We start from the raw sequence: 26,801 nt of genomic DNA, 5'->3' as shown, positions 1-26,801 counted from the left end.
CTTGCTAGGGACAAGCTTATCTCCGGAGTGGGGCAAAGGTCACAGGTAGGCTGGTGTCAGGTGAGCTCAGGTGCACCAAGCAGTGGCCCCAGCCCAGAGATAGCCCTGGTGCAGCCACCTGACCGGCTTTCGTTAGAGCTGACAGCCGTCGGTGGCTCCAGGAGGTAGCTCTGGGCCCCCATCAGCCTCTGACCTGCAGAAGGGGCCCTGCTTCCCTAAGCCCAGGTGGCCCCCTGGAGCCTGTGAAGACCGGGTAAGGGGAGTGTGGGGCCGGGCAGGCCTGGGATAGGCTGTGCAGGGGTACTGGCCAACGCTACAGGGCCTGTGCTGGAGTGCCTGGGTGTGGGATGTGGGGAGAGCATGGGGTTCCTGCCAGGCAGGGAGCCAGAGGTACGGTCAGACGGAAGGTGTGTTGGGGTACATTGCCTGGAAGGCACCTGTGAGGCCCCCAGGGCATGGTGGCTTGGGGGCAGCTGGGCAGGCCTAGAATGCAGTGCCCTTTCCTTTTTTTTTTGAGGAACATTAGCCTGAGCTAACTGCTGCCAATCCTCCTTTTTTTGCTGAGGAAGACTGGCCCTGAGCTAACATCCGTGCCCATCTTCCTCTACTTTATATGTAGGACGCCTACCACAGCATGGCTTGACAAGCGGTGCCATGTCTGCACCCGGGATCTGAACTAGCGAACCCTGGGCTGCCGAGAAGCAGAACATGCAAACTTAACCGCTGCACAACTAGGCCGGCCCTTGCAGTGCCCTTTCCTTATAGCCGGCCACCACAGAGCACCTCCTCTCCTCCCTGATGGGAGTGCTTGTGGCATCTCCAGCACTTGCCCATTGGCGGCTGAGGAGGAGCCTGGAGATGCCCCTGGGGGCGTGGTAGTGCCTGCTCCTCACAGGCCTTCCTGAGAAGGGAGGTACCCTGGCTTCTGAGTCAGTCCTGACTTTGAAGCTCAGTGCTACCTCTTTGAGCAAAGCTTTAAAGACATTGGGCAAGTCACTTAACTTCTCTGAGCCTCAGTCATTCACCTATAACATGAAGGTGGTGACACCTACCTTCCAGGTCTGTTTTGAAGCTAAAATGACGTGGTGGATGAGATAGCATCTTGTATCTGAGAGGAGACTCCTTCATGACCACCCTCATCCCGCTCCCTTTCTCTGCATGCTGTCCATTTTTAATGCTGCCTCAGGAGGTTCCTTCCTCTGTCTGACTTAAATCCATTCTGCTGCAACTGGACCCTCCTTTGTCTTGTTGAGGGCTCTGCAGAGGCAGACTGAGCCCCTCCTCTACACAAGTGTGCCCCGTCAGTACCTGCAGTGAGCAAGGCAGCCAATGGAGCAACTGGGTGCTGGCTTTCACCTTGCGGCTTGGGGGCCCAGCTGTCAATGGCCTGCGTCTCCTGACCAGCGTGGAATGCGGGCGGGTGCGTCATCATGACTGTTCACACTGTGCTTGATCCATGCTCCAAAAGGGACGATTCTGAGGCAGTGGAGAAAGCCTTAGCCTGGGCTTAGAAGGCCCAGATTCTGGCACCCACTTGACCCCTGTCTTGCTGTGTGGCTTCCAGCCAGTTAGCAACCTCTCTGGGTCACAGTAGGCCTGGAAGATGGCTGTGCGCTAGGCCCAGATGTCTCCAGTGACGATATAGATGATTCTGCCTGAAGATTCTTTTCCTACGCCTCCCCACCTGGGCCCCAGGCACCCTGGGAAGTCAGCAGAGTAGGGTGCTGCCGGTGGCTGGTGGTGGAAGGAGCTGACTCTCATCTCTCAGACCAGGGCTCCCAAGGGTAGGCCGTGAGTTCAAGGTCAGCTGGGGGATTCCTGGTGGGTGGGGTAGCGCCTTCCTCCTCAGAGCAGGGATTTTGAGAGCCTGGATCTCCTCTTACCCCTCAGCTGAACTCATCCATCCAAAGGTCATGACGTTTGGAGTCTCTCCTTGGAGTAGATCCTTTCCCACGGGAGGGCTGCTATAATCCCTCGTCCTATGGGTGGGAACCTGAAGCTCAGAGAGATGAAGCACTGGCCTCAGGATCCACAGCCTGTCAGCGGGGCGTGGCGAGGGACCTGGAGCCCTGGATTCCGCACAGCCACATGGCACCCGGGCGGGGCCTGGCCCTCTAGGTCCTCAGCACAGGACTAGGGGTGGAGCACAGGAGAGCCAGGTGGTTTGTGGTGTGGGAAGGGCCCCATGGGCTTGGGGGGGGGGGTGCTCCTGGGACTGCTGCGTCCCTTTCCCTGGGAGGAAGTTGGCCAAGGAACGCAGTGGGTGGAGGGGTCGGGGACCCAGGAGTTCGGGGCTGCGGCCGGTTCTCAGTGCCCCTGTGGACTTCACTGTTTGGTTTCGTGGAGGAATCGGGACATGTCTTATTGGCTTTGGACGCATTGTAGTTTACCTTTACAGAGCGCTGTGGTATCTGTGATGTCACCGGGTCCTCACTGCGGTCATGTGTGGCTCACTCTGGAGGGCAGGACAGGGCGAGCTCTGGAATCAGGAGACTGGCTTTCTATTCCGGTCCCCCCACCTCGTTCTCCCCAGCACTCGAGTACCAGCTGAGTGTCAGTGTACCCCCTCTGCGAAAGGGCCCCTCGTTCCCCCAGCAAGGAAGTGGCGCCTGGCTGGCTGGCTGCGCACATTCGGCAAGACGGGGTCTGGACCCCTGGGCCAGTGCCTGCTGCCATGCAGTAGTTTTCGTGGTTTGTATCATCCGGCCCACTTTCTGGACGGGAAGATGGAGGCTCAGCGAGGGAAGGTGACTTGCCTGAGGTTGTGTGGTGATTGGCTTGGTCCTCTGGACATCCTCTCGGTGGCTTTTTTCTCTAACACTTCCCTCTCTGTCCTCAAGAGACCTGATACTTCCTTTATCCACAGTCCTCAATGTGGGACGCTGTCTGATGAGGCCTGTGTACCCCGCCCCTGCAGTGCCTAACAGCACCTGCCTGGCACACAGTGAGCACTTTAAATGTTTGTCCTATGTGTGACTGTCTTGATGAGTTAGTATAAAATGTGTGTTTCCAGGCCACTAAGGTCTGTGTTCCTGACGCTTCCTTCTGCTCCTGTCCCATTTGAAAACAGCCCTTTCATAGGTTGGGTTGGAAACCTGGGTGAAAAGGGTTGATCCCTTCCTCCAAGCACAGGGCCCACAGGAATGACCTCTGCGGGGCGGGCCCCGCCTCGCTGGGTGTGGAGACCGCTGGCCGGCCCGGTGCCCTGCACTGGTGCACCAGCACGGGCTTCTGCCTTTGCGGGTTTCAGGCTCCTCTCTTCCTGACCTTTCTGCTGCCCGCAGACCTCCCTCCAGCAGCCCTGCCCTTCTTCTCCCCTTTTGCTTCTGTGTGTGCATGTGCATGCATGTGTGTGTGTGTCCTTCCTAATTTGCTTCTACTTGTTGGGGACTGAGAAATGGGGCAGCTGAGCTTGTTAGAATCAGTTCATTCATATCCATTCAACTAGCCATTCTTGACCCTGGGCCTTGCTGGGGATTCCTTCCATCCATCCATCCATCCTGATTGAGGATTTCTGCAGTGGCGTGTGATCATTCGAGATGTGACCACACCTTCCTGGCAGGGCACGCGGGGGAATGAGGATCTCCATGGCAGATGCCGGTACAGGAGTACAGTGCTAACCCGTCTCTGCTTGCGTTACCCACTGCAGCTTCACATAAGCCCTGAGAACAGCGTTATCCCGGTTTTGCAGACGACAAAAGTAAAGCTCAGCAGGATGCGGTCCCCTGCCCAGTGGCCAGCAGCGAGCACAGAATTGCGCTTGGAACTCAGGTCTCCAGCCGGGCCCGTTGCCTGTTCCCTCTTCTGTGCTCCATTTGCAGGCTGTATGATGCCCGTGCAGTTTTTGCTTCTGTCATAAATTATTGTTGTTGGTGGCTTAGGTCAGCCTTGGGTAAAATAGTCAGCACCAGGAAGTGTGGCCTTGGCTGGGGGCCAGCCGCAAGCGCACGTACCTCATCCTGCAGTGGGCCTGAACCCTCATTCACACTTCCCAAAATGTGCTCTGCGGAGCCCTGGTTCCCTGCGATGGTAACGGGTCCCTGGAGGCCTGGGCCTACAAAATCAGGAAATGCTGGGTCGCGTAAGTCAGAACAGGACTTCTCAGGACCTTTAGTGTGTTGATGTGAATAAAGGATCCCCCACAGGTGGCACGGGTGCAGCCAGCCTTTACAGGCTTGTTTCAACATGCAAGTCCTTTGTCACTGAGCAGGGTCTGGGGCTGAGTCTGGAGAAAGCACTTTGGGAAGAGCTGGTTGGCAAACCCTCACTTGTGCGTTTTGCACGTGAAAGCCTTTAGCTAGAGCTTGTTTCTTGCCCTGGGCTGTTTTCCTCTTGAGAGAGGATCACAGGGAGTGTTTTTTTTAGCCCGAGGAAAGAATTGGTAATAATGGTGGCGTTTCAGGCATCAGGGGAAGTGGAAGGTGGAGATGTTTTTCTTCTTTCATCTACCCAGCGAAGCATCTCAGACATGGACTGTGTGCCAGGCGCTGAGCCAGCTTTTGGAAATGCCAAGACGTGTCTCACTAAGAAGCTTCCATTTCATTTCCCGTGCCCACTAAGGGTTTTTAAAGAAAGGCAAGTACAAGCCTTAAAAGGAAGAAGTGATTTGTAAATTGTTCTGGGTCTTCGTGGTGGGTGGGTGTGTGACACATTTAGTCAATTCAGGAGAGCCTGAGTCCCCCATCCTGAGGGGTGTGAATGAGCCTGTCTAGCAACAGTCACCTGGGCAGAGTGCAGATGCCATACGGGAGGTCGGGAGTGTGGGGAAGCCCAGGGGAGGGAGCCTGGTCTGGGGGTGGGGGAACTTGAGGAGGCTCTGAGGATGATCAGAGGTTACTATGGGGGTGGGCAGGCTCTGGCCAGCTGGAGAGGGCGTTCTGGGAAGTGCAACAACCGCAGCAAAGGTGTAGGGGTGGCAACAGGTGGGTTCCCTCTAAGGAGCCTGGGGTGAGGGGGACAGAGGGAAGAAAGAGAGGAGGGGGTGTCGTTGGGGATGGGGCTGGAGGAGCTGGCTGAGGCAGTCACCAGGATCCTGACACCAGCTGAGTGGGTGCCCACCTGACTGGGAGACCTTGAGGGCCAGACCATAACACATTCATCCCAGTATCCCAGCACCTGGCTGGTGCCCCGGAGGTTTGTGGACTGACCAGACTCTTCCGCCGCGAGACCTTGGACAAGTCCTTCCCCTCCCTGGACCTCGAGTTGCTCATGCTGATGGTCAGGCAAGGTCACCTGGCACGTCCCTTCTAGCTCGAAAGGGCTCTCAGGAGTTCTTGGCAGACATGCAGGGAAAGAGGCTCCCTGGGTGGGGGGCAGCCCATCCACTGGGGCGGAGGCGGGGCTGGCTCTGCTGATGGAGTTCGCTCCTTGTTCTCTCTTCCCTCAGCAGCTGGCTACTGAGCTCAGGAGAAGTACGCTGGTGTCTAAAGTTACTAAACCTCTGGGCCTCAATATCCTCATCTGTAAAATGGGAACAGTAGTTACTCCCACCATGGACCTTTGTGAAGATTCAATGAGGTCAAGTTTGTGAAAGCGTATAGTAAACTGACTTACCCCACAGACGTGTAATCCGTTCTTGTTGTTAATAACGTTTATTTGTCCAGTTTCCATAATCCCCCAGGCCTCTGGCCCACTCACCTCTTCCAGGAAGTGCTCCCTGGTGGCCGCTCCCCATTCTCAGGGCAGGCTTCTCCTCTGGGTACACTTTATCCAGGCCGAAGCTGTAGGAGCCCATGAATTATGTACAGGTTGCACACGCAGGCTGGGCCGGTCCTGTCTGCTGGGACCTGGGACCAGACGCTGCCTGCTCCCCAGCCGCATCCCGGAGGCCTGCAGAGTGTTGGGGCCTGGCCTCTGGCAAGGGTGGGAAGCACATGTCAGGAGCTCCCCCTCCCCAGCTTATCAGTCCGGCTCCCAGGCTGCGCCCAACAGGGCCTGCCCACCTACAGGGGACTCCACCCTGTGTCCCTGGGAAGCTGTGGGGATTAGGGATACTGGGCAGAACAAGACAGTCACCCCTCCAGCCCCTCCACTTTCCAGCTGGTGCCAGGAGGTGTCAGTCTGGGAAACTCAGATCTCTGGTGTGGATGTGCTCTATTTCAGCAGGGCCTGGGGCATCTGCTCTGGTGGTCCCATAGCCTGTCACACAGAGTGCTTGGTCAAAGCCACCCTGCCCAGGATCGGGGGTACGGAGACAGGGCTGTGCTATGGCCAGCATCCCTTCCTGCAGAGTTCTGAGGGTCCCTCTCAATGCCCTTGTTCCTGAGTGGCACCCAGATGGCATCCTGGCCCGGACAGGGCTGGGGTCGGGGCAGACAGCTGGGCTCAGCTGGCACCCAGAGGCATCACAGATGCTCCCTCTGCTTAGGCTGGCGTGGGGGCAGGGTGGGGGAAGGAGGATATAGTAGAGCAGGAACATAAACATAAGCAGTTTATTGAAAAAAGAGCTGGTAAATATAAACATCCATTCTCCCCTGTCTTAAAAAGGCCTGACACACTTGGCTTCCTGTCCCGGCTCTACCCCAGGCCTGTGCAACCTGGGATTTGTCACTTGGCCTCATCTGTAAAATGCTAATAAAAAGGCCAGCTTCACAAAGCTAGTGTGAGGTGAAATCAAACCAGCAGGTGGGACGCCCAGTAGGTTGCCAGGCACATGGTAGGCCACCAATTTGCAGAGAGGATCTTGTTCCAGCCCAGAGCAAAGAAAATGGGATTTTAGGTAGGTACTTGATCCTCTCTAAGCAGGAAAGACACAATTTCCGTTCAGCTGCTTGAGATGGTCAGTGCAGCCCAGACATGGTCTCACACCTGTCACCCAGCAGAGGAGCCTCTGAGTCACCTGGGTTTGGGGCACTTCCCTCCAGGACCAGGCAAGACCAGGCAGCCCTGGGTGTGAGGCCTGACTGCACATCTGCCAGTGGCCTAGGCTGAGTCCCCAGTCTCTCTGTCCCTGTGAAAGGAGGTCATGGATACCCAACTCTCAGGGCCTGAGATTCAGATGAGCCATTGTCTGCAAAACTCTCCTGGAAAGAAGGAATCACAACTGATACATAGTGGACACTTGAGGGGGTCTGGGGGAGGGTGGCCCGGGGTGCAGTCCAGTGGCTCAGGAAGGCGAGGCTGGGTTCTCCGTTCTGGTGACCAGCAGGCTGTGATGGACAGCCAAGTGGAGCCTCATTTGCTTTCCCTAACAGGGCAGCTGGTTCATTACTCCTGACGGGTGCCCCTGTGAACGCCCCAACTCGAGTCAGGGCCAGCCTTGTTTAGATCACGTGTGTGCTCAGCTGGCCAGCCTTGGGTGTGAGGCTGTGACCCACTGCCCCATCCCCTGACTCTCGGCTCATTCCTCTGGTGACCCTGTGGAGCAGCTACTGTGCGGGGACCGAGGGAGCGGGAGGCAGCCCTGCCCCAGGAACTATGGTTCCAGATGGGCAGAAAGGAGGAATTCAAAGAAGGATCAATGGAGGGACCTAGCCAGGGGCTGGGGGCAGTCAGTGCCCCCCAGCCTGGGAACAGTTCTGCCTGGCTCTGCCACCAATCCCCGGTCACCTTGAGCACCTGACCTTTCTCTCTCTGGGCCTCAGTTTTCCATCTCAGAGGGGACGTTGGGAGAGGTGGTCCCAGGAAGCTGTGACCTAAAGCAAAGCAGTGTGAGGCAAGGGATGATCCCTGAAGCCAGCCAGGCCTGGGCTTCTCACCCCGGCTTCTCCTTGTCCCAGCCATGACCTTGGGCAGGTCGCCAGCCTCTCCAAGCCTGTCTGACAGGGATATGCTGTCCCTGCTGGCACAGACCAGACACTGACTGTGGGCACCCTGACCAGCAGTGGCTAGTGTTGGTGGGCCTCAGGGCAGCCTCGGCCTGTGCCCATTCCGTTCCCTGTTTTTCCTGCAGCGCCCACAAGTTCCCTAGGAGCTCTTGTCCCCAGGAGATCTGGGCCCGGGGGAGTGTTGCTGACCTCAGGGGTGAGTCCTACCACTCGTACCAGGGACCCCAGGGTCAGGATGGAGCTGGCCATCCTCTGCCCCTTCAGGGAAGGGGAGGGACACACACTAGACCCCAGCCTTGGGTCCTTGTCGGCATCTTGGAACCTTGATCCTCTAGAACCATGGAATCTTTCTATTCCCAAATCTTGGAAGCATTGGATCATGGAACCTTAGAATCTTGGTCTATGAAATCAAGGCTTTGGGAACCAGACTGGACTTGGAAGTGACCTTAGGGGGTCATCTGATCCAGACCTCCATTCAGCCCACACAGCCCCTCTGCAGACCCTGTGGCACTCCAGTGTCGGGGGGCTCACTCTGCAGCCCCTTCATCTGGGCCTCATGCTTTGGTCAGGTCACAAGGCCACCCACCCCATCCTTGTGGGGCTGGTTGTGCTGATGGGCATCTGGGGAGGAACCTGGCCCGCGCTCAGCTAAGAATAGAAGGCTTTGTGCGATTTAAGTAGCAGCCTAATCATATCAGGCCTCCCAGCCAGGCCCCAGGGAGCTTATTAAGCAGGATCTGGGGCTGCTGTGGGTCCTCCTGGTTGGAGGGAGAGGCGGGTGAAAGGTGATGGGGCAGCCTCGGCTTCCTCTTGTTTCCAGGCGGTGTTGATTTTACTTGTTCCATCAACTTGGGCTCACCTTCCCCTCCCTGCTCCGCCCTGGGGCTGGCTGGGGAGCATCAGCCAGTGTTCCTGGGGGAAATCTCTGGGAATAGTTCAAACAAACAAGCGAGAGGAACAAACAGATCAATGCAAATGGCTTTGTCTTCAAGGGGAGAGCTGATGATGGTGGTCATTTATTGAGTGCCTACTGTATGCCAGACCCTGGGCTCAACATTCTGTGCCCTTGCCTCATCTAATCCTCACTAGGGCGCTGTGTGGAGGTGTCCTTATCCCTACCATGCAGACGAGGATGCTGAGGCCCAGCTAGTACTTGGCAGAGCTGGGAGTGGGACAAGGACTGTCTCACCACGTTCCTTCTGGGGGGCAGAGGATGCTGAGTTAGGGGAGAGGTGAGAGTCAGAATTCTTGGGGAGAGCTCTGGGTATAAAGGACTTTCTCGCTGAGTATGACAGATCATGCTTTGCCTTGGGTAGAGTCTGTCCCCTTTTGGCAGCCTGGAGATGGAGAAACAGTCCTGGGCTGGGAGGAGTTACGATCCCAGGTACAGGCACCTGTGTGTTGAGTGTCAGGAAGCCAAGCCCCCTTGGGTCTCAGATCCCCCGTCTGGCAGGTGGGCAGAGGCTGCCTGGGGCAGGACCACGAGACCGCAGCTCCAGGTCCCTGGTCTTTTCACTAGGGAGTGTCCTGGTCCCCTTCTCTGCAGGTCCCTGATCCTGCCACCTCCCCTGCCCCTCAGAGATTATTCCCAGTGTGAGATCTGGAAGGAATCCTGGGTCACCCTCTGTTTATACAGATGGGAAGACTGAGCCCCGGAAGGACAGGGACTGGCCGGAGGTCACACAGTAAGTAGGCCTGGGGGCACCTAGTAGGTGGTCAAGAAATCCCTTCTTCCTTCCTTCCTTCTGCCTCCCTCCGGGCACTGCTTTTATGTGAAGACCTGCAGGGCCCGGGTGGGTGGGGGCGTGGAGTCAGCTGGGTCCCAGGAGGGAGGGAGGCAGGCAGGCAGGGCCAAGGCTGGAGCCACTCTCTAGTGCTCCAGACTCATCTATACTCGCCCAAATCCTGCCCCACTCAGATGCCCCCTCTTCTGTGAAGCCTTCCTGGACTTCCCTCACTATCCCCCCAATCCCCCTCTCTACCCCAGGCATCGGAATTGTTTTTCACTGTGGTAAAAAACATACAACCTAGATTTGCCATCTTAATCATTTTTAAGTGTACAGTTCAGTAGTTTTAACTATATTCACGTAACTGTATATTAACTGTATAATTATGTTGCACAACAGATTCCAGAACTTTTTCATCTTGCAAAACCGAAATTCTATACCCTTTGAACAACAACTTCCCATCCCCCCACCTCCCCGCCCCAGCTCCTGGCAACCACCCTTCGACTTTCTGTTTCTGTGAATTCGACTACTTTAGATATCTTACATATGTGAAATCACGCAGTCTTTGTCTTTCTGTGACTGGCTTATTTCATTTAGCACCATGTCCTCTGGGTTCATCCATGTTGTAGCAGGTGGCAAGATTTCCTTCTTTTTTTAAGGTTGAGTAATACTCCATTGTATGTGTAGACCACATTTTATTTATCCATTTGTTTGTCCATGGATACTTGAGTTGCTTTATATCTGCTCTTGTAAAGAAAGTGGGGTTTTGAATGGGCCTGGGTTGGATCCTGGCTGGCAGCATCACTTAAGCTCCAAGTCTGAGTCCTTTGTCACTTGCTCCTGTGCCCAATGGGGTTGCTGCAGGGATTAGAAATTGTTCGTGTAAAAACGCCTGGTGCACTGGGGCTGGGCCCAGTGGTGTAGTGGTTAAGTTCACACACTCTGATTCAGTGGCCCGGGGTTCACCAGTTCGGATCCCGGGCACGGACCTACACACCAGTTATTGAGCCACGCTGTGGCAGGCGTCCCACATATAAAGTAGAGGAAGGTGGGCACGGATGTTAGCTTGGGGCCAGTCTTCCTGAAAAATAAAAATAAAAATGCCTGGCACATAGCAAGCTCCCAGTGAGTAGGAGGTGGGATTCATTCTCATTATCCACATCCTTCTAGGGACAGATCCCTTTTGGGATTTATAGGACTGAGGATTATGGGACCCACATACCCAAGCTCACCTCCACCCTGTCCACGAGGCCAGCTCAGCATCTGGTGAGTCTCAGAACAGTGGAGCTGGAGAGCACCTGGGCCCAGAGAGGGGCGGGGATTGGCCCAAGTTCACACAGTCAGTCAATGGCCAGGATTAAACCCAGGTCTCCAGCCTGGGGACCTTCCTGCTGCAGTCCCCAGGATCCACAGGGCTTGTCTTTAGAAGGGACTGGCTTTCCAGGGGCCTGGGTACAACCCTGCAGCATGCGGGGCTGGAGGAGGCAGGAGCAGGGAGAGGAGCATCTCAGAAGAATCCCTGTGCAGGGCAGAGGCAGGCAGCATCTGCCAGGCTCTCTGATCACCTTCTCCTCCCGGGGCTGTGGACAGTGGAGCCGCCCCAGCAACCAGGGGCCCGTGTCAGGCTTGTTTGCAGGTGCAGGCTTGCCTGAGGTCCTTGCCCGGCACCCGGGCTCACTCTCTGCTTTCACTCACTCTCATTCAGCTCTTCATTTGCTTATTCCTTCCCTCAGTCATTTATTCAGCAATCGCTCCCTACGGCCTGCTGAGGGCCTGGAGACCAATGAGACCTTAGAGGCAGTTAGCATTGCACAGTGAATAGTATGGATTCTGGGGCTAAACTGCTTGGGTTCAAATCCCGGCTGTGCCAGTTACTAGCCCTGTGACCCTGGACAAGTTGCTTAACCTCTCTGTGCCTGAGTTTCCTCTTCTCTAAAGGGGGGATAATGATGTTCCAGTTACTATTATTACATAACAAATCACCCTGAAACTAAGTGACTTTATATAAGTGACTTTATTATTTTGGTTTCTATAGGTCAGGAATTTAAGATAGGCTTGGCTGAGTGGTTCTGGTTCAGGATCTTTCAGCCTGTGGTCACTGTCAGGTGGTGCTAGAAGGGCGAGGAGCTGGAGCCGCTGGAGGCTGGCCGGGCCTCCTGTAGTCTCAGGGCTTTGTGCCTTTCTGTGGGCTCGGCGGGCTCCCCCACCACTGAAGCCTCAGAGCAGTCAGATTCTCTACGTGGTGGCCCAGTGCTCCAGCAGGGGTGTTCCAGCCGAGGCAGAAGCTGCATCACATTTGATGACCTGGCCTTGGAAGTCTTGGCAGTGTCACTTCAGCCATTAGTCCCAAGTCCTCCCAGATTCCAGTGGGGGTAACATAGACCCTACCTTTCCGTGGAAGAGGATCAGAGTTACATTGTAAGAACAGCACGTGGGATGAAAGATACTGCTGCAGATGTCTTTGAGGTACAGTCTGCCACAGTTGGGAGGGTTAGATGAGTCAGAACATGGCAACTGTCTAGAACAGTGCCTAGGCATTATATATAAGTGGCAGCTATATATAGTCAAGGGTGGTTTTGACCATATGCACTTTACTCCTGCTGTGCTGACTTTGGGACCTGACTCTCACTACAGAAGCCAATTCACTGAACAGCAGCATTTCTCATTTGGGTACGGAGGGATCTATAGGAGTTCACCAAGCAAGGGCAAGTGGGCAGGCATCCCATGCAGAGGGAACCAGCTCTGTAAAGGTATAGAGCTGGAGAGTGCAGCCCTGGGGCAGGACTTCTGGGACCCCCCCTGAGGGGAGGAGGGGGAGGCCAGGAAGGTGAATTGAGGCCAGGTGAGAAAAGCTTTGCGTATGGGGTTTGTTTGCTCCTGTAGGTCCCGGGGAGTCCTCAGCTGTTTCTCAGGCAGAGATATTAGAGAGGGGCTGGTGTGCCCTGATGGGGAGCCATTTCTGAGGTGGAATCAGCAGGACTTGCGGGGTCTGGGGCGAGGTCCAGGTCTGGGATGATGGGGCTCACACCCAGGCGTTTGCTGGTGCATTTGCATCAGTTTTGCATGTGATGTGCATACCCACCCTGGCCCGCTTCCCTCCCCTCCCTGTGTAGTGGGTACCTGAGACTTTTCTCTGCTCAGATTGGCTCTACTGCAGGGGAAGGTAGAAGCGGGGAGAGGGAGGTGCCTGCCATGGCAGAGGGGTCTAGAGGAGCCTGGCAGCCAACCCTGGGGCAGCTGGCAGGGCCGGAGAACACCCAGTGGCCTCCTCCACTGCCTCTAGCCGGTCTGCGGCCCCGGCACCCCACATGGTCTCCCTGTGCAAAACCGCTCCCCACTCTGATTATAGCCTCATAGGGTCCAAATGGAACAGGGTTGTGCACTCAGCTCCCCTCACATCATAGATGGGGAAACTGAGGCCCAGTGACTTGTTCCAAATCCCACGGCGAGTCAGTAAAGGAGCGAGCCAGGGCCCTTCACGTGGCTGCAGCCAGGTGCAGTAGCTGTCAGGGCTGCCTCCGCCAACTGGGGGCGTGGTAGACTGGTACTCTTCAGGTGCAGAGCTCCTCTCTGCCGGACCCTCCACCCACCCTCTGAAGCCCCTGTTCCTCCTGAGGGAGCTCGTGGCTGGGAACATGATTTTAAGGGAAGGAAAGAAGGGCTTAGCAGCTGTGTGGCCCTGGGAAAGTCACCTGGTCTCTCTGAGCCTGATTTTCTCCTCTGCAGAAGGAGTGTGAGAACACCAAGCCCTGCATTGTCCTGAGCGTGAGATGAACTCACCAGGGCCAAGTTCTTATCGCTGCTGCTGATGCTGCATCTGGGAAAGGGAACCGCCAAGGATTACTGGAAGGGACATTTGAGCCATGATTTGGAGGCAGGGCAGGCATAGGGCCAGGGCAGGGGAGGATCTTGATCCTTAAGGCTCTGAGCTGTGACTGGGCTGATGGAGCCCTCCCTCGCATGTGAGAAGGGACCGACAGGAAAGATTGCGGTGGGGTCCAGGCAGGATCCCCTCTGCGTGCAGCCTTCTCCCCCAGCACTGAGAGGGAGGGTGTGATGAGGGAGGGCTTCCTGGAGGAAGGATTTGTAGCAACTGAGAGAGAAGGAATGGCTGAGGCAGGCAAGGGTCCTCCAGGGCCTGGCATTCCCTGAGGGCCTGCGCTGTAGACATGAGAGTTGGCCCTGAGCCCTGGCCAAGCTGACCTTGACTCCTGGAGCCCATGACGCCCAGGGAGGCTCGTGCCCCGAGGGAGCAGTGGCCCAAGTCCATGCTGCTTCCAGGATGCTCTGTCCCCATGGGCCTGTCTGCAGATCTGCGTGTACCTCTGTGATCTTGGACCGTGTGCCCATGTGTGTTTGCTGGGTCTGTCTGTATTTTTGTATGTCTGCACATATGCATTTGCAGGCCCTGTGTCCATATCTCCTTGTAAATGGCAGACGGGTTAGAATGTCTCTAAACGGGAACTAAGTGCTCATGTGTTGTAAGCCCTAAGAAGGGCATAGCAGAAACAGCCCTTGCCCTGGGAACTTGTGGGTGGGGGGAGATCCAGACCTCACCCCTAGGGCAAATTCAGCAGAAAGAGAAGTTCCCAGATTTGGGAAAACTCTTGGGGCCCCCATGCACTGAGCTCGGGCTGGGTCAGATCAGACCTGGCCCTTCCCTTCTGGAGCCTGCACTTCTGAGCAGTGAGATGCGCAGCTGGACCCCAGCATGGCTGCTGAGCTGAGGGCTGCACTGGGCCCCTGAAAACAGGAACGGCATGCCTGAGTCTGCTGGGAGAGTCAAGGAAGGCTTCCTGCAAGAGGAGTTCGAGCAGAGGGAGACTTAAGGGATGTTTGGTGGGAGCTGAGGGGAGGGGGTGGAGAACAGAGCAGGGCTGGTGCTAGATGGGATTTGGGGGTCCGAGGAAGGGGAAGGTAGGGAGAGGGATTCTCAGGCCTGGAAGACTGCGAGAACAAGGTGCCTTGAGATGGGAAGAATGGGGAGGAGCAGGTTCAGGGGAATGTGATGAATCCCCATTTGGCCACTGTGGGTGTGAGGTTCCTGTGGGATGTCCAGGGCGGAATGATCAGGGGGTCGTTGCATACTCGGGCCTTGAGCTTGGTCCAGGCAGAGACAGACAGGGGTGGTGGGGTGGTGGATGATGTTGACCAAGGAGAGTGTGAAGGGCAAGGCAGGAAAAAGGGCTTAGGATCAAGGGCAGCAGCCTGTGGCCTGGGCAGAGAGAGGAGCCAGCCGGAGCTGGGGCGCGGGCCCAAGAGGGAGGAGGGAAACCGGAGCAGTCGGTGTCCTGGAAGCCAGGGAGGGAGGATGTTTCCAGAGTGAGGGCGAGGTCCACAGTGTCAGGGAGGACTGAAGACTGTCCAGGGGGCTTACTCACCTGGAGGTCAGGGTTGAACTTGGTGGCAACAGAGGGCCCTGGTTCAGCAGCGGGTGGGAGGGAGGAAGTAGAGACGTGAGTGTAGACAACTCTTTCAGGAGTTTGGGTGAGAAGGAAGGAAAGAAAGGGCATGCCAGCTGGAAAGGGGCGGAGGGGGACAAACTGGGTGAGACTCAGGCCTGTTGATTTCCTCCCGGAAGGAGCCTGCCAAGAGGAGACACGGGGCGGAGGAGCCAGACGCTCATCTGTGAACACCTGCTGTAGTCCTCCACTGCGACTGCCCGGGGAGGGCCCTGAGGGGATGGGTGTGGAGAGCGGGGGCAGAGGAGGTAGCATGGGGGCAGCCCTGAGTCCTGCCCTGAGCTCTGCCAGGCTCCAGGGCCTCCGTCCATGCTGGGTGTGGGGAGGATCGGGGGCCCTCGCCTGCGGAGACTTTTGACCTCCTAGGAGGCAGAAGCCCCACAAACTCTGAGCATCCTCATAAACCAGGTTCTGGGTCAGTGGTGGAAGCTCAGGGCTGGGTGGGGGTGGCTTCATAGACGCATCAAACAAGAAAGGCCTGGGAAGGTCAGGATGTGGATTCACTGCTTCCAAGGAGGCCCCGCCCAACCCCATCCTTGGGTCCAGCTCCCAGTTGGTGGGAAGTTCTTTCTCTGGGTCTAGCCTGAGTCTTTCCTGCTGTATGTTCCCTTCTGGTGAACTCGTTGTACCCCGCTTTGTGGAGGCAAGCCGATCAGCCGGCCACTTTGAGTGTCGGCCAATGTTTTTACAACTTGTTTTCATGAAGTTGGTTTGAAGTCTCCCTGCCTTCCTGGAATGTTAGACCCACCCTGATTCACAAGGATTGACCGAAACAGGGTCTGAGCCAACGAGAGGAATCCAAGGACTTAGTCATGCCCCTTGGATCCTCCACAGCTTCTCCTGCTTTCCTTCCAGTAAATGAAAAGAAAGAAAGAACGTTCGCCGTTCGCCGATGGCTGGGAGGAGACAGCGTCCGGGGATGTGAGCAGGCTCTGATGAGCTGGTGGGGACAGAGGGGTCAGTGCGCAGGCTTGGCGTCAGGCCGACCTCGGTTCGAGTCCCTGCTCCGCTTCCTGCCGCGTGGGGGTCGGCAACAACTCTAAGGCTCTGAGCCTCAGTTTCCTTCTCTCTGAAATGGGAAATGAATGACACCACCTCGTAGGTTGGGTATCTAGAAGCAGACCCTGAGACAGAGATTCCTGTCAGAGGAAGTTCTCCAGAAAAAAATCTAAGGGAATAGGGCAAGTAGAACCAGAAGCAGAAGGAGGAGGGCGACTTGAAGCCAAGCCCCTTGGTCTGCAGAGGCGCTCTGGGGACGCGGGGCTGGAGCGGACTGTGGGGGCAGGGCTGCTGGAGAGGTTACACCTCTGCCCAGCAGGTCGCTGGCAGAGGGGTCCTGGGGGATGGCTGTGCCCACAGGCAAAGGGATTTGGCAGCCTGAGGGTACTCGCCCCGCACCTGCACAGGTGTTGGCTGGGACCACACAACCCTGTATGCCCCGGAATGGGAAGGGTCTAGAGGTTGTGGCTGGAGCACGACAGAGGCCTTGTCCTGAGGATTAGCGTGCAGATTAGAGGGTAAAGCGCACACGTGCAGATTATGCAGAGCCTGTGCAGGGAGCACCGATACGTGACAGCTCTTCTCCCTGTTAGAAAGGGAGGTGCAGAATGGGTGCCCTTGGGTGGTGTGGTCAGCAAGAGGCAGGACCTTCTGGGAGCTGTCCTGTGCCCCCAGCCCAGGTGCTGGCTCACTCTCAGCCCCCGGAGGCAGCATCCTGAAGAGCTCCCCAGCCCCCAGGCTTCTCCCACACCTCTTGGCTTCTGGAAACCTCTCCAACCCCTGTATCAGCTCTGCTCTGGCCCCCAGCCCCCGCTGATTCGGAACCTGAACTAACCTCCCAGTGGGCAGGATGAACTGAGCCGGGTACCAGAGTCGTCAGTCACTGCCATTTAGTCATTAGCTCAGCTGGCAACCATTATTAAGCACCTACTGTGTAAGGGGCTCTGAGCTTAGACCGGCAGGGTCCTGCTCTCACTGGGCTTCATGCCTGGTGCACTGCAAGGCCACACCCCATCCCGAGCCCTGGGGAACCTGCAGACTCATGGGTGAAGGTAGACATAGGGTGGTGGCCCCAGAGGGGAAAATGGTCTGAAATGTATAGGGCCTGCCCTGCCCAGGAGCAGGTGGGGAGCTGCCACCCTGGGGGGTGGGTGCAGGGAAACAAGCTTGCTCGCTCCCAGGTGTTGCTGCCTGCGGTGCGTCCGGCACTGGGCTAGGCTGGGAGACGGCTTTGATCCACAAACAAGGCCCTCCCTCGCCCTCCCCTGGCTCCTGCCTCCTTTGTTCACATGCACTGGTGGTGTCTGTCTACACCCTTAGACCATGGGCTCTTTCAGCAGGAGCCCCATCTGTCTACCGGGGCCTTGGGACCTCTCCTGGCACACAGGAGAGCTCAGAAAATGTGTGTTGGTAACTGGATTTATGAGTGTCTAGACTGGCTTGGGAGTCAGATGAGTATGAATCCTGGTTCTGCCATTTTGCCTAGCTGTGCCCTTGAGCAAGGGACCCAAACCCCCTTGAGCCTCTGTTCTGCCATCTGTAGAATGTACTGCAGTGGTAGCTAAAGGAGTGAGTGGAAGAACAGACAGAGAATGTTGGCTTCATATGGGGCTATGGCCAGCCCTCGGGAAATGGTGGGCAGCACCATAGTGGATGGACTCGGCATGCACCAGGTGGAGTAGGAAACACAAGAGAGGTAGGGTTAGGCCCCCCTCACATCATTCAGCACTTTACAGTTTACAAAGCCCTGTCATGTCCCGCTCACTGGATTCTCCCAGTCATCCCACGAGGCAGTCTGAGCTGGTTGCAGTGTCCCCATCTGGCACCTGAGGACGCTGACTTGCCTTTTAAGCCAGGGCCGGGACTCGATCTCCTGGCCCTCGGTCTCGTGCTCTCCTCGACGCTCCTGTGCTCTGGCAGCTCTGTGAAAGATGCTAGGAAGGGCGGTGGGCAGGGAATGTGAGGATTGGTCAGATGTCTGGTGGCCTTAGCCCAAAGGGGGTCACTGTGACCAGCAGGCTCAGAGTGAGGGGGCAGGGGGCGTGGGTAGAGGTGGACTGAGTAGAGGTGCAGAGGAGGAGGAAACCAGTTGTAGGAGCCACAGGTCATTCACTCAGCCTAATGGCTGGGGGCTGCCAGCCTCCTGGGCCAGAGGCTGCTGGGCCCTCCCATCCAGGTCCCCTCAGAGATGCTGCTGGGGTACAAGGGACTCCAAGAGCACCGGGTCTGTGGGGGTCTGTGGGAGTCAAGTCGTGGTCACTGCCCTTGAGGGCATTCAAGCCGGCTCTGGAAATCAGGCCCACAGCTAAGCTTCAGTGTAGAACACTTTCTAAAAGGCAGCCTCTGGGGAAGCCAGAGGGCCTGGCAGCCCTGCTGATGCTCAGTGAGGTGAAGTGACCAGCACAGGTGGCCGGCGCCCCACAAAAGTGAGAGCTGGTGGGCAGGGAGTGGACAGGCAGGCCCCGCCTCAAATTTGCAGGGCCCAGGACAGAAATACAAATAGAGGCCTTTTATCTTTGTCAGATATCTGAAGATTATAACACAAACCCAGAAACTATTAAGTAAAATGGTTTGCTTTTCCCATCTTGACAAATGTATCTTTATAATGTAAATTGAAATATACATGTAAAGTTACGGTTTTATATGAATGAAAGTGACAAGATATCAAGGAAGACAATTTAATTATTATGACACATCTGTTTTCTTGGTGTTTTCTTGTTGGGCTGGTGATGTTCAGATGAGTAGTAAGACTTATTCATACATTATTGTTTATTTTATAAAATATTTTATTGTCTTCATTTCAGCAAGATCATTATAATTATATTGTTATAGTCAAGATTTCCACATCATCTGAAAATTGTGTATTGATGGTAATAATCTAAAGGATCAAACTAAGATGCCATTGTATTTAAAGTGCATAGAATTTGAATATATTTCCATCAAAATTGTAAATTAAATGTGTGGAAAAGAAAATTTATATTTTCAAAAATTGTTTTTATTCCTTGAAATTATCTGTGGGAGTTGAAACTATACACATCATAATTAATGAATATCAGATTTTTAAAATAAAATTATTTCAATAGAGATGAAATATTCAAATTTTTGGAGACTGTATAAAAATGAAACTATTCACAGTTCCAGTATTTAATGTACATCCAGCTCCAGTATCAAGAATTAGTATCACACTTCATGCTACATTAGTTTGAATAATGTGAATTATTAAATACTGTAGGATGTTCCTGAGCCGCCATGTGCATTTATTGTGAATACCATGCTAATTCATGAGGAGTACTTTTAGAACCACAGATTGGAACAGGGAGAAAAGCCAAGAAAAAGAGGATGCTCAGCATTACTGGGAAGCGGATACTTGGTTATGCAAGGAGCTGTTGCGTGTTGCACTCTGAAAGGATGTGATGAGTTTAATTTGTCTGCCCCCTCCCCCCCCCAACGTTCTTGCCCCCCCCCCCCACCCCCCCCCCCCCCACCAACTCCGGACAGAATCACCTTTTGTTCTTCAAGCCCAAGAAATGGAGAAGAGTTTCGCTGGGGCCTGAGTGGTGTTAGGGGAGCGGCATTAGGCTTGCAGGTCCCCTGGATGTCGTGGGACAGGGGCTCCTGTAGGTTCTCTGATAGGTGTATTGTGAGCGTGTGTTGTGATGTGTGGGGCTCAGAGCAGGGGCGCTGCTTCCCTGCACCTAAGGGTGATTCAGGGGTGGGTCTTCTTGCCAATGAGATCTCTGTCGTACCGCTAACAACAGATGGATGATGGAGCTTCTGCTGTGGCTGGAGTTTAAATCTGGGATCTGCATTCACTCATTCACTCCATTCGTATGTACATTTGTTCATTTATTTAGAACCTGTATTCACTTCCTCCAGTCCCTCATTTTATTGTAGAATGTGCAGCCATAGCAGTCTTGTAGTGCAGCCCCATGATCTTACAGATGAGAGAGTTGAGGCTCAGAGAAGGGCACTCATGTGCCTGAGATCACACAGCAGAGAAGCCCGCTGGCTGGTTCACAGTGCAGAGGATGGGTGTCATGACTGAGTTTCAGGTAAAATCTGAAGAGGTGTTGCTGTGTCCCAATCAGCTTCCCTTCCTTCCTCAGACTCTGCTGCCCCAGGCACCTGCCATAGGGCTCTGGGGAGATCCTGCAGGGGTTTCTGCTCGAACAGCCACTTCCTGTTTGGGGCCAAGCACTTCCTTCAAGTGACTCACAGGCTCCCACTGGCCGCGTGCTGGGAAGCCAAGGTGGGGGTTGAGACGGGCCTGGGCCCTGTCACCTTCTGCCTGCGACCCCAGCTGGGTGACCTTGAGACGGAGCAGTGCCACAGACTGGAGGTAGGAGAGGGAGATGGAAGGAGGATGCCGGACTGTCCTCACCCAGCCTGATGGGCGGGGCTCTGCGAGAGCTGGGACCCCGGCCAGGTGGCCACGGGGGCCTCCACATCCAGCCATTCCCACATCCGCTTTCCAGGGTGGCTGCTGCCGAGATGGGGCCGACAGCAGAGCTGGGACCCCTCAGGGAGAATTTGTGATACTTTCTTTTCCTTAGAGAAGGACAGTGAGGTGTGACGGAAAGAGCACTAGGCTGGGAGTCATGAACTTGGATTTCTGACACCAACTTTCTCATGAACTGGTCAGCTCTCCACCCCTTTCTGGGCCTCAGTATTCGTGCCCAGAGCAGGGCTGTCTGGCTGTGACATTTGGGGCAGCTTTGGGATCGAAGGCTTTACATTAGGAGATTTGGGTTTAAGTCCTGGCTCTACCATCTCGCTGGATGTGTCCACCTCTCAGAGCCTCCATTTTTAAATTTGAAATAGTAATAATGGGGGGCCGACCCCGTGGCCGAGTGGTTAAGTTCTCGCGCCCCGCTTCAGTGGCCCAGGGTTTTGCCGGTTTGGATCCTGGGCGCAGACATGGCACTGCTCATCGTGCCACAACTAGAAGGACCCACAACTAAAAGCTTATACAACTAGGTGCCTGGGGGCTTTGGGGAGAAAAAGAAAAAATTAAATCTTTAGAAAAAAAAGGTTAAAAAAAAAGATATAATAATAATCACTTCAAGCGTTTTACATAATGTAATCTTCACATCAACCCTGTAGGGCAGGTTGTATTATTATTATTATTATTTTATATATAAAGAGCTTGAGGCACAGAGAGGTTAAGTAACTTGTCCAAGGTCACACAGTAAGAGCCAAGATTCTAACTTGGGCACTTTGACTCCAGCACCCATGCTGTTAACAGCTATGTTTTTGCTGCTCAAATTGTGGTCCTTAGACCTGCAGCATCAGCATCAACTGGGAGCTTGTCAGAAACAGAGGATCTCAGGCCCTAGCCTAGACCTACCAAGTGAGACTGCACTTTAACCAGACCTCCAGTTGATTGGTTTGCACACTGAAGCTGGAGAAGCCCTGCTCTGTTTATCTTCCCTCTCTCACTGAGGCCCCAGGATCACTGTGGGAGGTGAAAGAAGTAAGGTTTTTTGTAAGCTGTAAAGTGCAGTGTATTCAGGGCGCTATGAGAAACCCGGGGACTGCAGGTGGAGGGAGGCAGGGCTTGGGGTGCCCTAGGGATCCATCGCTCAGTAACTGGATGTCATTTCCAAGCTGTCTCTGAGCCCAGCCCCGTCCGCCTCCAGTGAGGCTGAGTCTTGGCTCTGTGTTTCTGGCTGGTGTGTGGCTCCAGGGCCCACTGGGTTGGAGAGAGTTCTCGTGTTGGCATGGGCTTGGGCTGGGCACCAGGGCTGAGCCACTGCTGCCCTGGGTCTGCAGGGCACCAGGGGGCCTGGGTCCCAGCCCTGGCTCTGCCTCTAACTCTCTGGCCCCTGACCCCGCCAGCCTCAGTGTCCCCTAGAAGGCAATGTGGCAGCATCCTCTGAAGCCTGCAGTGCTGACCCAGAGCCCCTCCCCTCCTCCCCTCTCCCCATGGCCTGTGGTGCCATCTCTCCCCCCAGTTCCAGGGCAGGAGGGCTGCCCTGCTGGCTATAGGAGCTGGTGATGGGGGAGGCGGTGCATGAGTCAGAAGTCAGCCATATAATTGCGGTGCCCCAGATCCCGCCTCCAGCCCACCGGCCCTCCCTCCGCGGCTGCTTTGGAAGAACAGCTGGTTTGGCGGCTACCTCCAGAGAAGCAGGTCCCTGGACAGCACGAAGGGGCCTCTGCCCCCCAGGAGCCAGGCGCAGCCCCAGGTTTCACCCCAGGGGGGCTAGGCCTTGGGTCACGTTTCTGTGGGTCCTGGAGGGGACAAGAATGGTTCAGGGAGCAGGTCGTACTGGTTTGGGATGGGGCTGTTTGTGGGCAGCGTATATGGAGGTGGGATTGCGTGTGCGGGGTCTCATGGCCCACCGCTGGATCACCTGTGTCGGCTTGGCTTGCCCGCCAGCTTGGTAGCTTCTCCAGGGCTGAGACTAGGTGTGAGCCAGCCCTGGGCCCACACCCAGCACGGGGTGGGCACTCACTAAGGGTCAGGTGGGAGGTGAGAAGGCAGGTGAACTGATGAGTGATCTGACTGGGTTTGTCCCCTTGTCCCCTCAGCTGGCCCAGTGAAGTGACATCACCACCTCCGTGGACCCCTAGGAGCCCAGCTCACAGCCACTGGTACCTTCTTCCAGATAAAGAAAAAAGGTAGGAAGTCGGGGGAGAAAGAAGTTAGAGACAAGCTACAGAGAGCAGCCCACTGGGTTCTAAAACAGTGTCTGCCTCTCCTATGGGGGCAGCACTCCACAGTTTACCAAGAAAGGCGGGAGGAACAGGGATTATTGGCCCATTTTATAGGCAAGAACAAACTGAGGCTCTGCGTGGGTGGTCTCTGGCTTACTCCAGTGCACCTGACACCTGTCCGAGCCCTTGGCACGTATTCACTCACATAATCCTCACGACATGAGGTCAGGGCCGTCACCACTCACTTTATAGATCAGGCCACTAAGGTCTAGAGGCGTTGAGGAACCTGCTCGGTTAGTAGGTGGTTAACCTGCTCAGTTAGTAGGTGGTTGATCTGGGTTCCAAACCCGGGCAGGCTGGCTCTCATTGCCCATTCTCATCCCTCTGATTTACTGCCTCTTAGAGCCAAGTATTAAACTAAGTTTCCTTGACTTCCAATTGGGGGTTCAATAGGCCCCCATTTCCAGGGGAGATGGGTATTTTAAAAGAGAATCCTAGAGAAAGTGATGCTTTAGCCAAAGGAATGAACAGCAAAGAGTGGAATGGGAGGCCTTGAAGCACGGAATTGGCATGAACCTTCAAGATGTGCTGGGCCAGCCAACTCCTGGGACTTCCTTCCTCAGCATTCCAGCAAGGCTGGTTTTCTTTGGTTACCAAAGGGAAACCTGGAAATTTGGAAGAAGGGAAGAAGAGCTCTGGCCCCGGGCTCTCAGCCTTGCCTGGAAGGAGAGCGGCTGGCTGCCTGGAACACTGTGGTGAAGGGAGCTGTAACTGATGGAGGAAATCAGCATTCTGTGCTAGATCTGAGGTCGTCTGCGGCTAGACCTGGAACAGAAGGGTGCAAAGATATCAGAGGTTTAAGAAAAAATTGTGGGAGAAAATACTTCATTGAGACTTTTTTTAGTAGCTTAATTTTTCCCGTAAATAGGGAAAAAGCTCGTTATTATTCAGAGGCAGTACTGGGACCAGGCTGTGAAGTGGCTCTCCAGTCGTGTGGTTTCCGAGGCTCTGATCGGTTCCTTCTTGCCTTCCTTTGTACACTTAACCAGCTTTTCTGAGTGACAGATAAATGGGCCTCTCCTTGGTGCTGGCCCGGGGCAGGGACGCAGGTCCCTTGCACGGTGACTCCTCTAGTGGGACGGGGCCAGGGGTGTCTCGTGTCCCCCTCACCCAGTGCAGGGCCCCGGACGCTGGCTCTTCAGCAAAGCTTGGCAGAATGGATCAGACGTCTCCGCCTGGGGAAGCGCTCAGCCTGGTGGCAAGACAGCCGCGGAAGCGGGTAATTACTGTGCACAGAGGCCTATGATCATGTCTCAAGAGCTCCGCCAGATGCTGTGAGCACAAAGGGAGGAGGCAGTGGGCTTCCGTGGGGGTCAGAACAAGCTTCGCACAGGGTCCATTTGTTCAGACGGATGGGGTTTGGATGGGGGTGGGGTGGGGCTTCCCTGGCAGAGGGCCCGGCAGGGGCAAAGGCGTTGAGGGGGGACGTGTGTGGAGCACAGCAGTGTAAGGAGGGGCAGGGGGAGGCGAGGCCAGGCAGGTAGGTCTGAGTGGAGGGGAGCAAGAGAAACATTCCCTAAATGGTAGGACTTGCTCTCTTCCCACCCTCGGGGCCTGCTTGGGAAGACTGTTTGTATAATAACTCCGCTATTTTACATAAATAAATAAAATAAATCATTGCTTCCATTCCCTCAGGGGGCAGAAACTGGGCAGAGACAAGTTTGCTCAATGCAAGTCTCTGCCAGACTCGGCTTCCTCCTTCTCCTCCTCCTGTTCAGGCGGCCCCCCTTCCCTGGAATGCAGGCAGAGGCATTGGAAAAAGCCAGCTTGGTCCCTGGGACTGAATCACTGGGCTCCTGGGAGGAGCTGGGGCGTCACCTGAGGGTGAGAAGATGGTGAAAGTGCCCCCCTCGCCAGGCCCCAGGGCTGGTGCTTGAGGCCCAGCCAGAGGCCCCTGGGGACATTTGCTCACTCTGCCTGCTCCAGGGAGAACCTGTCCGTTCCAGTCGGGGAGAGGGTGGCAGAGGAAAGGCCACTCCTTTCAGGAGGGCCCTCTTACAGTCCTGGCTTAAAGAGGGAACCGCTTGGCTTTCCAGGGAAGGAGGGGCCCGTCACAGGGAGTATGCAAGCCTATGCAGGCTGCTCTGCTGAGGAACCACCACTAGGAGCTGTGCAGGAAGGGAGGCCGGATGGAATGGCTTCAGGTCTTTCCTGGTGCTGACAGTTGATGACTGGGGATAGTTGTAAGATCCAGGGGTAGTTCTAAGGTCCCTGCTGGATGGCGCCAGGATTCCACGATTGTATGCGTCTTGGGTGAGGTGCTTCCAAGACTCTGGTTCAGTGTGCAGCTGGAGGTCTTGAGTTTTGAGATGCTCTGCTCTCTGGACAAGGCCAGGGCACTCCTGGCGACTCCTCTGCCCAAGCTCGTAGCCCTGACTTGGGGAAGAGAGGTCCTTTCTGTGTCAAGAAAACCCAGGGCTCCTGGGCAGAGTCCTAAGCCTGGCTCCTGTCCAGTCTTTAGCCCCAAACTCGTCCAAACAGGCGAGTCTGTCCCCTGAGGCCCTTAACCGAGCGTGCACCTCCGCAGACCTATCCTGACCACTGCTGGCCTCGCCCCCCTGTCCGTCCATGAAATGGGGCTCTGCTGCTCACCTGCAGAGCTGGCCAGACGCCCCAGTGAACCGACGTGGGGAGGGTCCTGTACACTGCAAAGCACCATGCGTGTTATCGTTGTAGTTGTAGCTGCTGTGGCTGTGATGAAGTTGTCTCCTTGAAAGCAAAGACCGTGTCTGATTCTCTGTGGCTCTCTCGGCTCCCAGCAGTGCCTGGCACATAGTGGAGCCTTCGAGAACATTTACCAAAAGAGCTCAAGGGCCTACGCTATGGGACAGATGGCACCGGAGGCCACAGTGTGGAGGAAGCCTCCCTTCCCTGGGGAGAAGCAGGGAGCACTTCCTACGGGAGGGCAGCGGGGAGGGGCAGAACTGGTGGAGCGAGCCCGGGGGCGATGTGGCCTGCTCCCCAGAGGAAGGGCAATCAGAGGTCTCTTGGGACAGAAGTGTTGGGTAAACAGGAGGCCCCGGCATCACCATGGAAAGAGATTAAGGACCCTGATTATGGCATGATTGATTCTTTGAGGGCTCCTGCTGAGCCCCAGCCTCAGCCATGAATGATTCTGTTCCCCAAAGAATGAGCAGGCACGACAGGGGGATGGCGGAGGCTGGCCACTTTGTCTTTTTACCTCCAAGCCCTCCCTCCTGGCATCTTCTATCCCAGCCTCTCCCCGCTGGCAGCTGCCTCAGTGACAGACTTCCTTCCTGTCCTGCGTCTGTCTACCACCTATGCTCATTGCATTCGAATCTAGGGTTTTCTCTGAGGCCCAGAGAAGTGGAGTGACTGGCTCAGGGTCACACAGTGGGATGATGGGGGCCCAGATCTCTCAGTTCAAGCCATCTGATGAGGCCTGTGCCTCAGGAAATGTGGTAAATCCGAGCATCCTCAACAGCTAAGTGCAGGAGGCTGTGCTGGAGGGCGGCGGGGCGGGCCTTGGGATTAGGTAGTCCCGGGAGTGGGAAGTCCCGTTATCAGCCCTGTGGTGTGTCCGTCTGTGTGTCCTCCCCCCAGGTTGGCTTTTTGGGGAAACAGCCCAGCTGGTGAGCTGCCTAGGGGTGCCCTGCTGCCCCCGGGCCCCCAGAGGCCGGGAACGCTCCTGTGGGCAGCAGACCCCATCCTCACCACCAGGTGGGATCTGCATGGGGCTTAACCTGCTGACTGGAGCCCTCAGCCCTGGGAGAGGCCCTGCTCACGCCTCCGGCCACCAGGCTTTCCCTGTGCTGTCCCCTCCCCTAGAACGCCCTTCTTTCTGCCTTGTGTGCTACAAATCCTCCCTTATTTCAGAGTGCCGCTCAGATCCCGCCCTGTCTGGAAGCTGACACACAGTCATCAGTGCTGGGACCCCAGGAAGCACAGGAGCTGTGGGACCTGGAGGAGACCGTGGCCCAGGCAGGGAGGGCTTGCTGGAGGAGGGGCTGCTGAGCTGAGACAAGGGGGGTTTCCAGGCTCAAGCAGGGGCAGAGGCCTGAGGGGCACGGGCGCACCCACACTGGGAGCAGGGGATGGCAAGGCCGTGAGGAAGGACCACAGGGCGGCCCTGGTCTCACTCCAAGGCCGTGTTCTCCGAGCACTGT

The 26,801-nt window shown here is 55.8% G+C and overlaps 1 protein-coding gene across 5 annotated transcripts in view; it reads left to right on the top strand.

Annotated features, from left to right (window-relative positions):
* The window catches only part of GDPD5 (glycerophosphodiester phosphodiesterase domain containing 5), an 85,903-nt gene that overhangs the window by 11,304 nt on the left and 47,798 nt on the right, over positions 1-26,801 (top strand). For 2 of the 5 annotated variants that reach the window (XM_046637509.1, XM_046637505.1), the window contains exon 2: positions 22,489-22,578. The exons of 1 other annotated variant lie outside the window; for it this stretch is intronic. The gene's annotated coding sequence lies outside the window, so the exon portion shown is untranslated. Of the gene's footprint in view, positions 1-20,275; positions 20,294-22,488; positions 22,579-23,514; positions 23,894-26,801 lie in introns of those variants that run through there. 2 more of the 5 variants (XM_046637507.1, XM_046637508.1) reach the window with 2 other exon arrangements.

Source organism: Equus quagga, chromosome 14, assembly GCF_021613505.1.
Source record: "Equus quagga isolate Etosha38 chromosome 14, UCLA_HA_Equagga_1.0, whole genome shotgun sequence".
Taxonomy (NCBI): Eukaryota; Metazoa; Chordata; class Mammalia; order Perissodactyla; family Equidae; genus Equus; species Equus quagga.
This window is presented reverse-complemented; position numbering and strand designations above follow the sequence as displayed.